Raw genomic sequence first — 10,227 nt, 5'->3', positions numbered from 1 at the left:
ATATAGGGCTTATATCACACTTTAATTTTGACGCTTATTTTATTCTTAATTCATTAAATTATAATAGTTAAGAAAATAAACACATAATTCACATAATACTCAAATATTTCATTAATACTTCAATAAGAGTTACAAGGGTTAACATAGACTATTACATCAACAATAATGCCTAGCCTGGAAACGCGGGCATTACAATTTTCATACGAGGGAGAGTAAGATTGATTATGTGGAGCTTGTGCTATAAGAGCCGGTGGTCCACCGAAGTCAGCACATTCTTTAAGTACAGTGGATTCTTGAGCTTAAAGTTCACCATAGAGCTTGTAGAGAGATAAAAAGTGGATCTTTCTATCTCCTTTGAATATCATCTTTGTAGTCGTCCAGTGTCTTCCCAAACCGTTGAGAAAATGAAGATTTGTCTTATGGTTGCTTCGGACCGTGCCAACATCAGATAACTTAGTAACAATCAGGTTGAACCTTTTGAAGGAGTCTTCCAAACTTTCGCCAGTATGAGCTTTGTGTAACGCCCGTAGATCCGGGCTAGTCAATTTAGAGGCAATAGTGGTCGAAAATGACTTTTCGACAAAAGATTATTTAGAATAAACAATCTTAACCAAGTTGTAGAATATGTCACAAGGTTTCCGTACGTATAAAGAACGCCGAAATCCGAGTTATAACGAAGAAGTTATGGCCCGTCGAAGTTTTACAGCAAAATCGGCACGACACCGGGAAGCGTAAATAGTGAATTTACGATAGAGCGAGATTTATCCTTAGCAATCTAAATGAAAGTCGTATAATATGTTAAACTAAGAACGTCGATAAAAAGAACGCCCAAATCTGACTTCGTATGAGGAAGTTATGATTTTTCTAAGATTCGACTTAGTAGTGCACGACCCGAAACTCGAATTTTAGTTCGAGCGGTTTTTGGCTTACGCAACCTAAATGAGAGTTGAAGATATCATTAATAGGAACTCAATGGTAAAAAGACAGACGAAAACGGAGTCCGTATGAAGGAGTTATGAATTCTTCGCGGTCACTTAACAGTCTAAACGTCTCCTACTGTTAAATTTGAGATTGGTCGAGAATTAGCCGACGCAGTCTAAACGAAAGTTGTAGATCTTGATTTTACCTACGCCTGGATACAAAGAACGTCGAAAATGAAGCTCGTATGCGAAAGTTATGATTTTTCTTAGTTTGAAGGCTGATATGCGATAGGGGGTGACGTGGCACCACCAGAATTGGACACGTGGCACCACCAGAAGGCCACCACATGGACCAACTCGGCGAGTAGGTCCCCCCTACTCGGCGAGTCCATCAGATTTTTGCACTATAAATAGAGGTGTCGGGTCTAGCCTTCTCTTCACACCTCAACCCTCTTCTTTCTCTCTCTAAACTCTCTCTCTAAGCTCCCTAACCCCCCTAAAAGCCTAGGTAAACCCCCTAGCACCCGAAGAAAGCCCCGAGGCTCCTGAAGTTCCGAGCAAAGAGCCTTTCGGCTCGGGAACGCTGCTCCAGCGAAGCCCGGTTTTCGAGAAAAACCCGCTGTAAGTGAGCTGTACCTATCCTATCTTTAGTTTAGCTTATGTTTTAAAATAGGAATGTTATTAGGTCCTTAAAATAATTATTTGGGCTATTATTATGAGTTATATTGAGTGTTATTAACGCTTATATAATAATAATAATAATAATAGTCAGATAATTAATTTGTCGCGGTTATCATTAGACTAAACCCTAGTGGTATCGATACTAGGTTTTATCGAAGGAATATCATTTTGAGAGTATCGAAGGAATATCATTTTGAAAGTGCATAGTTCCCTTTCATCTTACACATATATATGAAGTATTTTATATAAATTACGTGCTATGTGTGCATATTATCTGAGTACTTGTTGTCTATGCTAAATGAACGATTTTATACATGTTTTAAATGATTTAAACTGTATATGTATTTTATATCTACGATAATGTTGGGGTAAACATGGGTAGATATAATAGATGGAATATGAGTTGAATGATGAGTTGAGAGGTGTTATAGACCATGAGGTGAGGGTGAGAGGTGGATGATGTGAGAAGCCTTTTTCCCAAATGATGGCCCCGTCCTTCAGCAGAGTATGGATGACAACCACAGACTATTCTAGACAGTCAGTGGAACACTAGCAGGCTCGCAACCTGTAGGTGTTGTGAATGATGTGTTCACCCGGTGTACTCTAAACCCTGGTGATCATGCAGACTTGATGCCTAAACCTTGGTGATCATGCAGACTTGATGCCTAAACCTTGGTGATCATGCAGACTTGATGCCTAAACCTTGGTGATCATGCACACTTGATGCCTAAACCCTGGCGACTATGCAGACTTAGTGCCCGTTGTGTAAACCGTGGCAACGATGGACTTTGTGCCGATTCCTTAGGATGATCCTTAGGAATGAATGAACGAGGAATAACTAATTCTTAGGGTAGATCCTTAAGATTAAAGAAGATAATGGGGATGGGTAATTGGGCTGATTGTTTGATTGTTTAAACATAATAATTATATTATTGTGGGTTGAAAACCCTATGTACTCACCAGGTTTCCCAACCTGACCCACTCAGTTTATTTATATCACAAGTGTTGATATGAAGTCACATTACACTGAGAGATTTAAAGAGATGTAGATCACTAGTGTAAATAAATGTAAGTTCTGTTTATGCTTATGTTTCTATATTAACGATGACATCCGAAACGTTTTGAAATGAATAAAATACGTTTCTTCGAAAATGTTTTAATAACGTATTTATCGTGTTTTTTTTTTGGAACAAATTCCGCAACATTTTTATTTAAAGAACTCTGATTTTTAAAAAGCATAAACAAATTCGGTCTTTTTCTGGTCGTGAAAATGGGGATGTCACACTTTGAAATTGTTGAACTCATTGAGTGCGGTTGTGAGCTTCTTATCTTGAGCTTGTTCAATGCCCTTGTCACACCCCCATACCAGACAGTGGGAACGTACGAGGGCTCATGTGACTAACAATTGAATAATCATCACAATGAATATACATGAAACATAACACATTCGTCACCAACATTACATAATACAACTAGCATTGTTCACATCAAGTACATTGTTAAAATACATAAGTTCTAATTGTTAAAAGTACGATAAGTGTTGTTACATAAAACAAAACCATACACACTTGTAAATCTTCCAGCTTAACGATTACCTGAGAATGCAAGTTATTTTGAAAACGGTCAACATATATAATGTTGGTGAGTTCATAAGTATGTTTGAGTGAAATCTTTGTATCTTTCATAAAAACGCATAAAATCTGATATTTTCTGTAAAATGTCTGAAAATGATGTGAAAATCAAGTATAAATGCATGTGTGAATTTCATAGTTATAACTTATATGAGTCTAGTTTAGATTCATTGAATTGTGAATAAATGATAAATGTATATGAATAATTCCCCCATAAAATCTAATATTTTCTGTTTTATAACAATGCCTAGATTCTTGTTTCGTTAAATAAGTCGTTTTGCATTGACACAGTTGAAGAGTTTATTTTCGAAAGGTTAAATTTTTGGTATTAAATCCCTATATGAGACGTTATAACCATGCATGATAATGTCATAATGACTAGGTTGCCCATCTTGGCATTTTTCCAAATGCCGGTATTGCTCAAGATTTTGTCGCCCTAGACTGACCTAGTCTAGCTGTAGCGAACAACTAAGGCATGTGGGGTCACCCCGTATAGATCTATACGCAAACTCTTGCTTTCCTACCAGGAAACTCTGATTATAACTATAGGCTACAGTTGTATACTCAGAGGTGCTAACCGACATGTCTCACTAGATTCTCAACCCCTTTTTGTACTATGTTTAATGTTTACGTATATGTGGTATGTTTTTGTATCCGAAAGGTACATATGTAAGTATACGAAGTTTAATGATTACACAAAGGTATAGTTACAATCTATTAGTATGTGAAATTTCCATTCCAAGCCCTATTATCATGTAATTAGACCACAAAGGCCCAATAACATGTAAGACTGTAATTTAGGCCCAATAGGCATGTAAATGGGCCACAAAAGCCCAATAAACATGAAATCCATAACTTAGGCCCAAATTAACATGTAAGTGGGTCGCAAGGCCCAATAAACACGTCATGGAAAATATTGGACTCAATATACACTTAAATGAGCCCTTAGGGCCCAATGGTCAAGTAATGTGAATATTAGGTCTAATAGATAGTTATCGATGTATTTCGTTCATTTGTTTTTGTTAGTCGTTTGTTTTAGCTCGAGGTTTACTTGATTGATGATAAGAAGCTTTCTTTTTGTAAAATGACATTTTTGGCAAATAATCCTATAAATTTTCAATTAAGGCCCAAAGTTTTTATACAAATGACATTTTAGTTCATAATTTATAAAAATTGCAATTTTGTCCCAAATGTTTTAGAAATTCACAAATTTAATCCAAAATTTTATAATTTGACATTAAAGACCTAGTTTTGCAAAAAATTGCATTTTCATCCCTTTGTTTGTGAAACTTTACACTTTCGGCCTAATTTTGGAAAAATTTACATTTTTGGTCAAATTTGAAAATAAATGTTATTTTTCACCACTAAATTTGATTTATTTACATTTATGAACCAAATTTCACTCAAATAAGATTTCTAATCCCAAAAACTTCATTTTTTCCGCAAATTTGGGCCCAAATTGCGAGGCCTAAAAGTTTTAGCCCATTAAGCCTAAATTTGCATTTCTGGCCCTTTTTAAAGTATGTTTAACATAAAAATACCTTTTGTACATGTAGGACCTGTTTGATCCCTATAAAAACATAAATGTCACTTTTTGTCCTTATCTTTTGTTTTATTGACAATTTTTGACCTTTAACAAGGTTTTTGTTGCAATCTTTTGTTTCTCAAACATGTAATCATTTTTGGCTTGTTAATGTGATGTATACATTTGTGACATTCCCAAAATCACGGCCAGAAAAGACCGGTTTTGTTTATACTTTATTTCAAAATCAGAGTTATCTTTTAATAAAATGATTGCGGAATTTGTCCCAAAACAATAATATGATAAAGATTTATCAAAAGCATTTCCATAGAAATGTATTTCATTAAAAGACTCGGGATGTCATGTTCGTACAGATCAAAAGTATAAACAGTACAATATAAGCCTTGCTACATTATTTCATATCTACAGGCCTATATCCGTAATCCCTCATCCAAAACATCACACCTATGCTCATGCGCCACTACCTATAATACATAAAACTGAGTGGGTCTGGCTTGGGAGCCTGGTGAGCACATAGGGTTTTCAACCCACAATAAATAAGTTTATTAATTTCATCAATCAACAATAACCCGATTACCCGTTCCCGTTATCCTCACTTTACGTCCCTAAACACCTATCATAAGGGACCTAGCCTAAGGATTATCATCGGGACGGACACTACTGCTAAGGGGATTCCTCAGCATTAAATGTCCTAATAGGAAACCATGTGGGGGATGGAGTACACCGGTGAACACATCGTTCACAACACCTACAGGTTGCGAGCCTGCTAGTGTTCCATTGGACTGTCTAGAAGAGTCCGTGGTCGTCATCTATACTCCGCTAGATGACTGGATCAACAACAACAACATCGAGGCCTCTCATCATTTTATCACACATCACCTATTACATCTACCCATGTTTTACCCCAACATTTTCGTAGATATAAAATACGTATACAATTTAAATCATTGAAAACATGTATAACAACGTTCATCTAGCATAGATAGCAAGTATTCAGATAATATGCACACATAGCACGTAATTTATATAAAATACTTCATATCTATGTGTAAGTTGAAGGTAACTATGCACTCACCTGATTAGGTGGTGACTCAGCACTCGGACAACGCTTCGATACTCTCAAAATGATATTCCTTCGATAAAACCTAGTATCGATACCACTAGGGTTTAGTCTAATGATAACCGTGACAAATTAATTGTCTGAGTATTATTAAGCATTAATAATACTCGATATATCTCATAATAATAGCCCAAATAATTATTTTAAGGACCTAATAACATTCCTATAATTATTTGAAAGCTATATTAAAAATTGCATAAGCGTAGCATACTTACAGCGAATTTTATCGAAAACCGGGACTTAATTGGAGCAGCATTTCGAAACCGAAAAACTCCTTTTTCTCGGGACTCCGGGAGCCTCGGGGCTTCCTTAGGGTGCTAGGGGTTTAACTAGGGCTTAGGGGTGGTTTGGAACCTTAGAGAGAGAAAGAAACTAGAGAGAGAATGAGAGATGGTGTGAAAAATGAGGGCACCTTCGGCCCCCTTTTATAGGCGCGAGGGCCTCGGATACGCGGCGCGTAGCTCGGAGGTGGCTGCCAGCTCGCAACAGCTGGCTCGCACTCGGACTCGGACGGATAAGGCCGAAGGTACGCGGGGCGTACCGGACCTCGTACGCGGGGCATAATGCGAGTCGTCGTGGCGCGATCCGGAGCGAAGCCTTGGTCAGCAAGCAACGACTCAGAAGCGGCCACGTCATCATCTTCGCAACAGGTTTCGCATTTTCGAGTCCTAACTTCAAAAATTCGTAACTTTCGCATACAAGCTCCATTTTTGACGTTCTTTATATCCACGCGAAGGTGGGAACATACTCTACAACTTTCGTTTAGACTTCGTTGGCTAATTTTGACTCGATTTTAAATTTTATTTTATCAACGGGTCGGGATAGGATTGGTCTGTTAAATCCTCATAACTTCTTCATCCGACATCCGTTTTCGCCCATCTTTTTCTCGTTACGTTACTCTTAACGAGATCTTCGATTCTCGTTTAGGTCGTGTCGGCTAAAAACCGCTCGATCAAACATTTGAATTTCGGGCAGTACACTGCTAGTCCGAAACTTCGAAAAATCATAACTTCTTCATACGGAGTCAGATTTGGGCGTTCTTTTTATCGATGTTCTTAGTTTAACATATTATACGACTTTTGTTTATATTTCTAAGGCTAAAAAGTCTTCTATCGTAAATTCACTATTTTATGTCTTCCGGTGCCGTGTCGGTTTTGCCGTAAAACTTCGGCGGGTCATAACTTCTTCGTTATAGCTCGGATTTCGGCGTTCTTTATATGTACGGAAACCTTGAGACATATTCTACAACTTTATGTAGAGATATCGGGATTATCTCACACTTTAATTTTGACGCTCATTTTTATTCTTTATTAATTATACATTTATAATTAAACAATAAACACACAATCACACATAATTCACATAATACTCAAATATTTCATATTTATTACTTCAAAAAGAGTTACAATAGTTGACCTAGACTATTACATTGACAAAAATGCTTAGCCCTGAAAACCCGGGCGTTACAACATTGACATAGTTCATAGATCTTTGCTAAATAATACTTAAAATTTCGAGATTTTCTAAGATCTAACACATGTTTACCAAATAAACTAAGAACTCACACAAAACATGCATATAACACATAGATCTACACATTTTACTTGCATTTCCCCCCAAAAATCATATGAAAACCGAAAACAAGGGGGTATGAACTCACATTTGCTTGTTGTTCTCGGTTTTGAAGAAGAAATGGAGAGATTTTTGGTCTTAGCAAGCTTCTTGAGTAGATTTCGAACTTAAGGAGTTCTAGGAAGTAAAATCACAAAATAGATGTTGATATGGAGTGATTTAGCTAAAGAATGAAGTAATCAAACTTAGGTGTACAAGATCTTACCAAAGATTGATGAGATTAGTGAAGAATCTTCTTGGAACACATGAAAAATCTCTAAAATCTTGGTGGAAGGAGGATGATGATTTTAGAGAAGTTTGGAGAAATTTTTTAAGTGTGTGTGTGTTTTGGCTCTCGGCCGAGAGTATAAGAAGAAGAGAGGGGATAAAGTGGTGAGATAACTAGCATGAAAGTATGGGGGATCTAACATTGTTACATGTTGAACAATATGGAGGTGATACCTCCAAAGTTAACCCCCCATTTCACTTTTTTTTTGTTTTATACATGGGCCGAGATTTTGGGCCAAGATGAAAGGGTGGAGTAGTTTGGGCCCATTAACTTTAGTTAGGATCTTTGGATCATAAACGTAAAAACTTTCGGCCAATTGGGCCCTTAGAAGCATTCAGGCCCAAATAGAATAAAAGAATGAGCTTATGGCTCACTAAGGTTAATTGGATTAGTTATGGCCCAATAAGGCCCATTAGGGTTAAAGTGAATCATTCTAGACCCAAATGGTCCAAAATGTTTTAGGTTTATGAATTGGGTCCAATTAGGATCAAATTAGGGCTTCTAAGTTCAATAAAGTTGAATTAGGTGCTTATTGGTCCACTAGGCCCAATAAGGAAACTCTAGTCCAATATGGACACAAACCGGGATTCTTAGGGTTTTTAGACTCTTTGTTGAACATAATTGATGAATCTAAATGAGAATTGAGTGAGTTTTACTTAGAGTACATGTTTTACAATAGATGAACGGTTACACATAAATAGAAATTTCTAGCTAAAATGCTAGTTGTGACAGCCCTCATATAAGTTTTTGAGAACACCCCATATCTCTTTTGTTGATTTGTAGTTTATGATAATGTCGAAGTTGTCAGGAGCAACTTCACACAAGATTTCATAAAAAGCAACTACATCATTTTCCATTTTATCGAGATCGTCTTTGGTGGGACAATTCATGGTTGGTTGACCTCCTCCTAGTTTGGCTGTGGCACTGTCGATTTGAACGGGTGTAAGACACAGGGACACATGGACCTTCTTCTACAGATCGCCATACATATCTTCCAAGCCTCCTTAAGTATCTTTTCATCCTCTGAGACCAATGATGATATTCGTTTGCCACCAATATTGGGGCTTTATTAGAACCACCAACACTGTTGGAAACGTTGAGAGATAATGCTTGTGCCATATTCCTTGTTTTTTTTTTTTTTTTTTTTTTTGAGAAATGAACTTCCGTGGTATAGAAGGCCTTTTGAAAACTAGAGTTTTGCTTCAAAAAACAACCACTTTGGATCTGATACCAATTGTTGAGAGAAAAACTTGAGTCACACTTGAACAAACGTTAGAGCAAGTGATAATGCAGAATAAAGTTTAACTCAAAGAATCATTAAAACTCAACAATAATAATAAGTTAGAGTTAGAAGGTTAGAAAGTTAGATGCAGAAATATAAGGAAATATAAAAGACAACAAGTATAATATCAAGTATACACTTAAGTTGATTCTTAATAAGGAATACAATCAAACCAAGTTAGTAAGTGAGATCAACTTAGTAATTAAGTCTAGAAAGACTTGCTCCGAAGAGAGATATCAAACAGTTATGATTATATCTAAGTGATAAGTAAGAGGAGAGTAAGATGAGTGATAAGATTCAAGATGCGTAAGAGAAGTATTTTTCATTGAGAATAAGAGAACTCTATTTATAGAGTCTCGAAGATTACATACAGTCTAATCTGTTAAGAGTTGCCATGCAGGTCACATAGGATAAAAGAAAGTACTTATAGAAAAACAGATATAAGACTAAGACCAAGAGTTGATGACGATGACTGTGGTTTGCTAAACTTGATTGCGGCGTTGAAATTGACTGCGATTGCTAGAAGCAATTTTTCGGATCTCTTTTAAGTTTAAGATGGTCACTTTTATGCTTCAACACATGTAGAAATATTTGTAAGAAAATTATATATCTCAAAATCATAATTTAATTGAAATATATAACAAATTTAGATACATGTCTATATACGAAACTAAAATAAACACGATGATTGAGTGATGTTGGTGGTGGTGACTAAGTGATGGTGATGGTGTTGTCCAAAATATGTTATCTTTCAAATATTTAAAATAAATCAGGAGAGGTGGGTGAGTGCATTTTTTGGTATTTTCATTTAAAACAATAAAGAAAGCAACTAAAAGAAAATAAAAACAATTAAAAAAATAATATTTATTATAAATAAAAATAATAATTTTAAAGTAATAATCCTATAAAAAGAATTAACACAATAATATATTTTTTTTAAATTAATTGAATGAAATTAATAATCCAATAAAATAATACTTACTAATAGATAAAGATTACATGTTAAAAATAATATTCATTAATATATAAGAATCTAATAAAAAAGAACTAATCCAATAAAGAAGAAATTCAATAAATTTAATTAAAAAAAATTAATAATCAAATAAAGAAATATTTATTAATATATAAATATAATATATTAAAAATAATA

The sequence above is a fragment of the Lactuca saligna genome, chromosome 5 (assembly GCF_052625555.1).
Source record: "Lactuca saligna cultivar CGN05327 chromosome 5, ASM5262555v1, whole genome shotgun sequence".
In the NCBI taxonomy this organism is placed as follows: Eukaryota; Viridiplantae; Streptophyta; class Magnoliopsida; order Asterales; family Asteraceae; genus Lactuca; species Lactuca saligna.
The sequence above is the reverse complement of the archived record's forward strand: the minus strand, read 5'-3'. Positions refer to the sequence as shown.